Here is an 11,751-nt window from a genome sequence, read left to right as displayed (position 1 = left end):
AATGGTAGCTTGAAAGCAGAATCATGTAGCTTGAAGCTCGTATTAGCTGAAATCTTTTAGTTTTGCAAATAATTATAAGAGTTGCCTGTACAAATCTTCTATTTTAAAAATCTAGCGGTTTAATTCTTTTAATATATAAGAACTAAGCCAAATTCAGTTTTTTTGCAAAGATGTGCCTATTTTGGCGCATGGTAAATAACACACAATATTGTGATCTCAAGAGTAAATCAAAGGACCTTCATTCTAGACGCTAGGAAAGACCAAGGACCTCACAGTTCTTCCATAATTTAGCAAAAGTAATGTTCTTGTCTTAGTCATGTAATGTCACGACCCAAAATCCACCTAGTCGTGATAACACTTAACTCAACCCGTCAGTTAAGCCAATTAACAACTAACCAATTCAAAATGAGAATTGTTATGAAAAGAAATGAAATTACAACCGCTTTTATACAAGAACTTCCCAAGGTCTGGTAGTACAAATCATGAGCTTCTAAGTTTATAATTTACAAAACTGGTATGAAATAAAAATACGTCATATGTCTGAAATATACACGAACAGATTAAAAATTCTAAAGCTACCATGAACAAGAGGCAGCAATGACTGGAACACACGTACATCTTCAGATCCAGCTCCCGCCACGTACAACGGCATCAAAATCTAAAATCTGCACGCAAGGTGCAGAAGTGTAGTATGAGTATAACCGACCCCATGTACTCATTAAGTAACAAACCTAACCTTAGGTTGAAAGTAGTGACGAGCGGGAACACAAGTCAAAGTCCAACACCAATAGTCAACAACAGCTCATAACAATATAAAAAAAAGTGGTACAGGAAATAACTCAGAAATATAATGTTCAGCTCGTTCACAATTCTAGAAAATAGGCATACTTTTCAAGTATATCCGTGAAAACCCAAATCTTTTATCGAAAATACCAAAATATGAGTAAGTTTGCAAAATCGTAATTTTTCCTTCCAAAATTGTTCAACAGGTAAATGTTTCATTTTCAAATGGCACGAGGAAAAGTACATCACTATGCCTGCATGTTAATGTGTAGGTGAAGTCATGAATGTCGCAATATCATACAGCATGAGAAAAATACATCTCTATAACTGTATGTCAAGTGTGCATGTCAATGCAGTGCAACATAGTGAATAACCATATGCATACTCTGAGAGTATCAATCCACTCAGTCCTCCCAATCACTCAGCACTCGCACTTGCAACCTGCGCTCACTTGGGGTGTGTGTAGACTCTGAAGGAGCTCCTTCAGCCCAAGCGCTATAATCCACACGGACAACTCACGTGCTATAATATCAATATCTGGATTCGCACGGACAACTCACGTGCTATAATATCAATATCTGGATCCGCACGGATAACTCACATGTTATAGTATCAATAACCTCACAATCAGGCCCTCAGCCTCACTCAGTCATCAATCTCTCTAGTCTCTCGGTCCACAATGCTATGAAACTAGCCCAAAATGATGATATGATGTGTCAATATATAGCAACAGAGACTGAAATATGATATAAAATGAATGAACATGACTGAGTATGAAATTGCAATGTAAGCAAATAATTCGACAGCAAAAATGGCCTCAATGGGTCCCAACGGAATAAGTATGTAGCCTAGACATGGTTTCTAATATGGATCACATCTCAATAACTCTAGTACGTAGAGATTTCATGTTTACAGATAAGTTCAGGCAACTATACAGCACCACAAAAATAACAGAGTTACAATTCACACGGTGCACGCCCACACACCCGTCACCTAGCATGTGCGTCACCTCAACAGCAAACACATAACATGAAATTAGAAGTGTTACTTACCTTGAACAAGCCAATTCCAATACCGAGCAAGCCAGGCGATGCTCCAATATGCCATCCCGCGCGTACCAACCTCTGAATGACCCGAAACCAGCCAAAAGCAACTCAAATACATCAAATAAAGCCAAGGAAATAATTCCAATTGATAAAGGTCGAATCTTAATCAAAAACCTGAAATCGACCCAAAAGCCTTACCCGGACCCGAGCCTCAGAACCCGATATAACTCACAAAATCCGATAACCCATTCAATTACGAGTCCAATCATACTAGTTTCACTCAAATCCGACTCCGAGTCGACATTCAAAACTAAAAAAAAACTCACTCTATGAGACTTTAGGCTAAAATCTCAAATTTTCTTTTTAAAGCCCATAATCCAATTACCAAAAATGAAGATAAAATATCGAAATATAATCAAAACCGAGTTTAAAATACTTACCCCAATCCTTGAGATGAAATTTGCCTCCAAAATCGCCTCAATCCGAGTCCCACATCTCAAAATATGAACAAAACGACCAAACCCTCGATTTAAAGCTTCTACCCAGTCATTCCGCTTCTGCGGATACAAGAGTCGCTTCTGCGACACGAGCTCCACTTCTGCGGACTCCACTAGCCAGTCGACTCCTCGCACATGCAGATCTCCATCCACTTCTGCGCAACAGCAGGTGCGAAGCCAAATGCGCTTTTGCGCTCCTTCTCGCTTTTGCGCCCAAGGCCCTCGCTTCTGCGGGGCTGCAGATGTGCTCCAATTTTCGCTTATGCGATCTTCCCCAGCCAAGCCTACTTGCGCTTCTGCGATCAACTGTCCGCATCTGCGCTCATTCTTCCGCAGATGCGGAAACACCAAAACCAGCATACCTACAACAATGCAACATGAAATGAAAATGATCTGAACCTCGTCCGAAACTCACCCGGGACCCTGTCCGAATATACCAACAAGTTCCATAATATAACACGGACCTACTCGAGACCTCAAATCACACATAACAACATCAAAACGACAAATCACGCCTCAATTCGAACTAGAATGAACTTAGAACTTTCAACTTTCAAAACTCGCGCCGAGACATATCAAATCACCCGGAATGAACCCAAATTTTGCACACAAATACCAAATAACATAACGAATCTATTCAAATTCCCGGAACCACAATCCGAACCCGATATCCTCAAAGTCAACTTCCGGTCAAACTTATGAACTTTTCAAACCTTCAAATTTCCGACTTTCGCCATTTAGTGCCGAATCCTTCTAGAAATATCCAAATATAAATCCGGGCATACGCCCAAGTCCAAAATCACCATCCGGACCTAACGGAATCATCAAAATTTTATTCCGAGGTCAAATTCACAAAAGTCAAACTTGGTCAACTCTTCCATCTTAAAGCTTAAATTGTGAAATTCATTCTTCCAAATCGATTCCAAATAACCTACAAACCAAAATCGATGATTCACATAAGTCATAGTACATCATACGGAGCTACTCATGCCCTCAAACTATCGAGCGAAGTGCAAATGTTCAAAACGACCGGTCGGATCGTTACATGTAAGTACAGGTTAAAATTGAGAAAATCATTGCTAGCAAATGCAAAGCTATAACAATATTTTGAGTAATAAGCGTGAAAAATGTTCTAACTTCATAAAGACGTACAAAGAATCAAACTCAACGGAGTTGATGTCATCCCTGGCGAAGGAGTAGTTTGAAGGTTATTTTCTCTTCTTCAGTAAATAAATTTCTATTATTTTTCTCTTCTGCGGTCCTCTTAATAATAGGATAACAAATATATACCCATTATATCTTCATTACCAAAAAATGAGTTTAAAAAACTAAGAAAGAAGAAACAAAACTCACCTGAAGTGAGAACTACAATTGAGGGATACAGACAAATTGCACTAACTAGGAGAAATTTGAAATTACACCTGAAACTACACCAAACAAACATTGAAATCCCTAAATTACCATACTCGTTTTTCTCCAAGTCCCATTTTTCTCAAACAAATATCAAAATTCGTAAACTACCAAAGAAGGCAAATAGAAAAAACTCAAAATTGGAAGTAATCAGGATTTGCTAAGAGAGAACTGAAGAATCCAGATATATATGAAAAAGAAAGAAAATCGAAAGATATTATACCGGCGATTATGTCGGAATCTGATCTCTTCTAGCTAAAAAGTTTCGGACTCAATCGTCAATATTCATCTGTGAACTTCAACACTCTCAATTGTTTGGTACATCTATGAAATCAGTGTTCTTAAAATTCTAATTTCAAAAATTAGGTTAAAATCCCAAAAGTTTTAATGATCATTTAGGGTGTGTTTGGTATGAATGAATGTTTTCCAATTTTTTCATGTTTGGTTGGTTTAAATGTTTTGAAAAATATTTTACTTATGAACTCAAATGTTTTTCTTATCAAAAAGAAGGGAAAATATTTTCCAAAACTCATTCTCCACCTTCCCCACCCTCATCAACCTACCCCACACCCATCCACCTAACTCCACCCCCTCTTCAAAAAGGTTTTTTTTTTTTTTCAAATTTTATTTTTTTTCCGTCACCACCCACCCTACACCCCGCAAATTTTTTTTTGTAATTTTCGGTTTTTTATGCACCACCCACCTCCGGGGAAAAAAATATTTTTTTTATATATTTTCAGTTTTAGTTTTTTCATCTTTCGGTTTACATGTTCAAAATTTTACAAGTTTCAAAATTATGAGTTCGGATGTTTATGTGTTTGGAAGTTTACGGGTTCAAAATTTTGCGGTTTCGAAAGTTTAGCGGTTCAGAAGTTTATGAAATTTGTGGGTTCAAAAGGTTATGGGGTTCAAAAATTTATGACTTAATATTTATTATATCTAAATTATTTATGAATACTATTGAAAAGTTATTTTCCTTAATTTACGTAACAAACATCGGAAAATGAATAACATTCCTACTCGTTTTCCAAGAACATTTTCTTGCAAAATATTTTGGAAGAAAATATTTTTCCGTTATACCAAACACACCCTTAAAGTGAAAGAAGTTACCTACCTTCAACACTTCATGGATAATAACAAAAGGAGCAGCCAAGAAGGAAGAGAAGAAAAGAGAGTCGTGAAGAAGCAAGAAGAGCAAAAACGAAGCAGAAAAGCTAGCATGTTGTGTTTTACAACACACCCGGAGGGATATTGAATGAACACGTGCTCATAAGTAAGCTACATTAAAAACACATACTCCCTCCGTTTCAGTTTATGCGAACTTATTTCTTTTTTTGGTGCGTTCAAAAGAATGATCATTTTCTAAATTTGAAAATAATTTTGCTTAAAATTACAATTCTATCCTTAACGAGAAACTTTTATAACTACACAAATACTCTGAGCCCCTTTTTGACTTGTTTAAGATCACAAATTCCAAAAGTTTTTATTTTTTCTTAAACTCCGTGCCCAATCAAATAAGTTCACATAAATTAGAACGGAGGAAGTAAGTAATATTGGTTGAAAGTCTAAATTACCCTTTGTTGTTTCAAAAAAGACATTAAGCAGCCATGTGGAACAACTTGCTCTTCTATACTATAGAAATGCTATCTTAAGAAACTCCTATATAAGGAACTCTCTCATCTTGTCAGTAAAGCTCATATTTGTATGTGAATCATAAATATGTATATATTATTTCTAAATACTTCTCATAGCGCTAAAAAGCTAGAAAATATAAGATGTACAGTAGAAAATGCCTAATTGACTTGTTTGCAAACATAGGATTTTACATAGATCTGGAAGAAAAATCGCCCTCTTTATTATATTTCAGTTTCAATTTCAATTTGCTCTGTTCTACAATTCCTTGTTTGGCTTGGAATCAACTGTTGATGGCATCTTTGTTCCAAGACTTCTGCATTGCCAACTTGGGAGCACTTATCCCACCTTGTTACTTGTATTTGATTTATGAAAAGTACTGAAATGAGAAATAACAACTTTTGGAGACCAAACAAATTTCATATATTGTCATTTTCTTGTAATTCACAAAAACTTGACAAAGCAATCAAACAACCAAGCAATAGAACAGATTCTTTTTTAACAACTCCATTTTCTGGGGACGACGTTTGTGGCATATGCCCAAGCATTATTGTTAACGGGGTCTGCAAGATGGACAACAAGGTTTTCCAATGGACCCTTTCCAGTGACGATAACTTGAACAAAGAATCTAAACATGGAGAACATAGCAAGTCTGTCATTCTTGATTTCCTTGACTTTAAGCTCAGCAAAAGCCTCTGGGTCATTGGCAAGTCCCAATGGGTCAAAACTACCACTGGGGTAAAGTGAGTCAACAACCTCACCAAGAGGCTCATCAGCAACACGGTAACAGTCAACGGCTCCCATCAATATAACTTGGCAAGCCCAAATGGCCAAGATGCTTTGTGCGTGGACCAAACTTGGGTTGCCCAAGTAGTCAAATCCACCATCGCTGAAAATTTGTGATCCAGCTTTGAACCATACAACTTCACCAAGCTTGACATCGTTACGGGCCAAGAGCTCAGGAAAGACACAACCAAGAGCTCCAAGCATGGCCCATCCACAATGGATAACCTTTAGCTCAAGGTTCTTGGCAAACATTTTCGGATAGGCTGAAAGTCCAGCAGTATCCTAACCGTAATCACCAGGAAACTCACCAGTCAAGTGACTTGGGGATTCACCAGAGAATGGGCCCAAATATTTGACACGGGCAGGACCGTACCATAGGTCGGCTACCTGAGGAGACAGGCTTAGCCTTGGTAACAGTCTTTCTCATGGTGACTTACAATTTATTGAAGTAGTGAAGTGACTACAACCCTGACTGTGGATACGAAGTGGCTTGTATGAAACTAAAAGTAATTGTCACGTCCCAAAATACCTCATAGACGTGACTGACACTCAGCTACACTACCCGCCAGGCGAATCAACTTATACCATACACTTAGCATTTATTCAAAACTCAACCAAAATAAATGCGAGTTCCTAACATTTTAATAATTAAATGCCAATGATTAATGATCCAAGATGGAGGAACAACACTCTAGCCCAAATCTCACACTACACCATGAAGCATCTAAGAGAATTACAAAAGATTGAAGAACGAGTGTGCAAACCCCAAAATAAAAGATATCATATAAATAAATGATAAGGACTCTTTTGGCAGCATCCACGAACATTGCGGCGGCTCACCTCAATAATTGGATCAACTCTAGCGAACTCGTCAACTACTAACTCCATCGTCACAAATAGTATCTACATGGACATGCAGGTAATGAGTGAGTTATACGTGAATATAACCCAGTAAGATCCTCGACCGGCCACTTTGAATACCCCTAGAACAAATGTTAGATAATACAAACACACAACAACCAACACTATTGGCCCAAGTGAAGTTTGTTTTGATGATTGACAAAGGAACTCAAGCATGAACCAGGTCCATACACAGTGAACACAGACATAGGTAGATTCAAGCACAAGACATGCACGTGAAGGAGGTAAGCTTAAGTAATTATATCTGATATCTCCTGAACGAAAATGTTACATATTTGATAAGGAGCAGGACTCCTTACTCGAAGAGAACTCTATCCTAGATAAGGGAGGAGTTAGAAGTTAAAGATAACTAAAACTCTTCTAACAAGGACCAATATATCATTAGAACTCTAGTTATTTCCCATTCTACTAACTCTATATATTGCAGGATGTTCTCATTTTACAGGTACGCACAAATGCTAAAGTTAAACATGAGTTGAGAGCAAAATAGCAAGGCATTTTGCAAACAATTCTTGTATGATTCAAGTGTGCGAACCTGAAGCTACATGAACCAGATAGAAGAACCAGTTCCAAGTGTCTATCTTTTATTTTAGTTCAATTGTAATAGGGCTTTTCAAATTGTACCTTCAGCTTTATCTAAAGGCAATTGTATTAGGTACTCTGAGTATTCAAGTTAGAGTTAACTTGAAGTTGTCGCAACAGTTAGAGGCTGGTTACCACAACGGGATTAGAGGTAATCCTTAGGTTTATAAAAAGTTTTGTAAATATTGTTTTGGCTAAGTGATTTAGTGAAGTATTGGGGAAAATCCTACTGAGTAGTAGGTCGTGGTTTTTTCACCTTTTGAGCTGGGTATTTTCTATGTAAAAATACTCGTGTTCTCTACTTTCCGCATTTACTATTTCTGCAACAATAGTATAAGAAATACATAGAAGAAGTATGTCCTTCTATAATCAGTGCACGCGAAAATTGAACACCACACAAATCACTCCCCCTCTTGTGTGGCATTTATATATAAAACATCAATTGGTATTAGAGCGCGTTTCTCCTTGAAGAGGCTTACACCTTAGGAGAAGATCAACATAAATGCACCACATGGAAACTAGAAAGGGCAGTCCACTGCTAGGACACCACTCTTTAACAGCCAGTACTAATCTTGGTGGAAAAATAGGATGAGAGATCACATTATAGGAGAGTACTATGAGTTATGGGACATTGTCACCGATGGTCCACTGGCTACCTTGAAGATAAATGCTGAAGGAGTAGATGTGCCAAAGACAAAAGCGGATTGCACTGCTGAGGACTTGAAGAAATTGGATAAGAATGCTATAGCCAAGAAATGGCTTGTTTATGGATGAGTATAACCGAATCCAAAGTTGTACCACTGCTAAGCAAATTTGGGACATATTGCAAGTGGATCATGAAGGAACACCTCAGGTGAAGAGATCCAGAGGAACTTTACTGTATTCTCAATATGAGAAATTTGCTATGAAGGAAGGAGAAACCATTCAAGAGATGTACACAAGGTTCACTACACTGACAAATGAGCTAAAGTCTCTTGGAAGGATTATTCCTGAACAAGATAGAGTCGAGAAGATACTGACTATGGTTTTGCCTATCACTTGGGAGAGAAAAATCACTGCCATTCAGGAATCAAAGAATAATGCCACTCTCCCACTTGATGAATTAATTGGAAATCTCACTGCCTATGAACTTAGGAGACAAACCATGAAAATGGATGTACCTAAGAAGAAAAAGAGCTTGGCACTCAGAATCACTGAAGGTTCTGATCTAGAAGATGATGAAATGACAATGATAATCAAGGACTTCAAGAAGTACCTGAGAAGAGGAAAATGTTCTTAAAGAAGTGGAAGTTATAGCAAGTCAAAAGCTCCTGAAAAGCAAACCAATGATGGTTGCTACAAGTGTGGAAAGACTGATCACCATATCAAGAACTGTCCTTTATGGGAAATCGAATGGAAGAAGGAAAGAGCTGAACGAAGGAACAAGAAGAAGGAACAGGTTAGGAAAGAGATGAATGAAGGAACAGGAAGAAGGAACAGGTTCAACCCAAGAAAAGTAACAGCAAAGGATCAACCAAGGATATGGTCGCTGCTTGGGGAGAAAGCTCAGATGATGATAATGATGAGGATGAACAAGCACTTATGGCCATTGGAGAATCTGATGAAGAAACTGAGGTAAGTGTATTTTATCTCAAAAACAAGATTAAATTATTGTCTAAAGAAAGTTTATATGAGTTACTTCTAGAACTAAATTGATGAATCTGAGGATGTAAACAATGAAAAGGAACAACTGTCTAAAGAATGTGTGATTTTTAAGGCTAAGTGCAAAAACCTGGAACTGAGGGTTAGTGAAACTGTAAGTGAAAATACTATGTTGAAGAACCAGGTTCATGCACTTGACTAAACTATCCTAGAGCTTAGATCTGAAAATCTAAAACTGAAATTAGGAACAGGTAAAAAGACAGCTGATCACACACAACTCACTCTAGAAGAAAATATAGGAAAAATGAAAGATGAGTCGTATGAAAGGGATGAGTAGGTAAGAATCCTAAGGAGGATCTAAGCAATGTCAAGCATGAGATAGACAGAACATGTAAATGGAACAGGTCCTCCGATGCACTTTCATGGCTACAAGAACACCATAGTAGTAACAAAAGAGGACTTGGCTTTGGGAACCTGTCACCTAAGTGGGATCCCAAAAGCAAGTACCTCACACTTTTCGAGAACAAGATTTGCACATATTGTGGTAAACAGGTCACTATAAAAGTGAATGCACTACAAAAGAAAAGGCAACTCAAAAGAGAAAAGAATTTGTGTAAGGGAAGAATAGGCTACCAAGTTAGGCTAAAAAGAATTTGATTCATCCTTTTGCCTATAGAAAGGGACCCAAACTAGTTTGGGTTCCTAAGACTAACCCCTTATTTCCTTTTGCAGGTCCAAGTGAAGGGGAGCAGCCAAATATGGTACATGGATAGTGGCTGCTCAAATCATATGATAGGAAACAAGAACCAGTTCCTTTCACTTAAGGACATTAAATGAGGTAACGCCTCCTTTGGAAATTGGAAGAAATGTGAGATCATTGGGGTTGGAAAGGTAGGTAAGACTGATTCCCACTCTATTGAGAACGTCTACTTGATAGATGGACTGAAATACAGCTAATAAGTGTATTATAATTGTGTGATAGAGGTAACATAGTAGCATTCACCTCTACAAAATGCTTTGTGATTAATCTTACCACTGACAAGATAGTTTTGCAGGGAAAAAGAGTGAACAACATATATGTTGTAGATATGCCCACACTTTCAAATTATGAACTCACTTGCTTAAGTGTGTTGGATAATAATCCCGTACTTTGGCACAAGAGTCTTGGACATGCGAGTCTAAGTCAACTTAACAAACTAGTCTCCAAGGACTTGGTGATAGGGCTGTGTAACATTAAGTTCAAGGAAGATAAAGTTTGTGAGGCTTGTGCAAGGGGGAAGCAAGTAAGATCCTCTTTCAAAAGCAAGAAAGTGGTAAGCACCACCAGGATGATGGAACTGGTCCATATGGATATTTGTAGACCAATGTGAACATTGAGCAGAGGTGGTAAGAGATATGTGATGGTGCTTGTTGATGATTACTCTAGGTTTACTTAGACATTATTTTTAACATCTAAAGATGAACCATTTGACATGTTCACTTCTTTTGTTAGAAAAACTCAGAAATAACTAGGTAATCAACTTGCATCAATTAGGTCTGATAATGGTACTGAATTTTAGAATGCTAAATATGTTGAATTTTGTGATGAGCATGGCATAAATCATAATATTTCTGCTCCTAGGACTCCACAACAAAATGGAGTAGTTGAAATAAAGAATAGGATATTGGAAGGAATGGCTAGGAGTATGCTTCTTTCTAGTAAACTGCCCTATAGTTTCTGAGCAGAAGCTGTGAACACTGCATGTTACATCATAAATAGGTACATGACTAGACCTCTTGTTAAGAAGACTCCCTATGATTTACTTAAAGATAGAAAGCCAAACATATCCCATCTTAGAGCATTTGGATGCAAGTGTTTTGTGCACAATAATGGTAAAGACTCCCTAGGTATGTTTGATCCCAGAAGTGATGAGGGTGTATTCACGGGATATTCTTTACATAGTAAAGCTTATAAGATTTATAACAAAAAAACTATGTGTGTAGAAGAAAGTGTACGTATGATTTTTGATGAAACTAACATTCTTTCTGAGAGGCAGGAACATGATGATGAAGCAATAAGAAACTCAAATGAAATAACAGCCCAGACTAGAGCTGCATCAGAGGAAGGAACAGGTGATGGAACAGGTCTTTCAACCCAGGGCAACTTGACAGGGAGAATTGAAAAAAGAGGCACTGATCCTCAAACCTCGAGGGAACCTACCGATGAACCTGTTCCTCAGCAACAAAACATTGAAGGAACATCTAGGGGAAACCAGCTGGTTGTGAAACCTTACAAGTATAAACTTTCTCATCCCATTGAGAACATAATTACTGATCCAACCTCTGGAATGAAAACAAGATCTTCTTTGAAGAATCTTTGTGCTTTTGATGCTTTTTATCTCTTATTAAACCTAAAAATGTTGTTGAGGCTTTGCAGGACGCAAATTGGGTGAACACAATGCAAGATGAACTCA

General features: G+C 37.7%; 1 long non-coding RNA gene and 1 pseudogene across 2 annotated transcripts; both read right to left on the bottom strand.

The window, feature by feature from the left end:
- Nucleotides 1–3,431: 3,431 nt before the first annotated feature.
- LOC117275250 (uncharacterized) lies at nucleotides 3,432–4,971 on the bottom strand. 2 transcript variants are annotated; one of them, XR_011410932.1, is made up of 2 exons: nucleotides 4,847–4,971; nucleotides 3,432–4,076 (listed from the first exon to the last, which is right to left on the bottom strand). It is a non-coding gene; the product is annotated as an uncharacterized lncRNA (long non-coding RNA). The 2 variants fall into 2 exon arrangements; XR_011410931.1 differs by having other exon boundaries at nucleotides 4,851–4,971.
- Nucleotides 4,972–5,767: 796 nt separating this feature from the next.
- Nucleotides 5,768–6,581, bottom strand: LOC104090194 (chlorophyll a-b binding protein 7, chloroplastic-like; annotated as a pseudogene).
- Between the last annotated feature and the right edge of the window lie 5,170 nt (nucleotides 6,582–11,751).

This window comes from Nicotiana tomentosiformis, chromosome 9 (genome assembly GCF_000390325.3).
Source record: "Nicotiana tomentosiformis chromosome 9, ASM39032v3, whole genome shotgun sequence".
Classification (NCBI taxonomy): Eukaryota; Viridiplantae; Streptophyta; class Magnoliopsida; order Solanales; family Solanaceae; genus Nicotiana; species Nicotiana tomentosiformis.
This window is presented reverse-complemented; position numbering and strand designations above follow the sequence as displayed.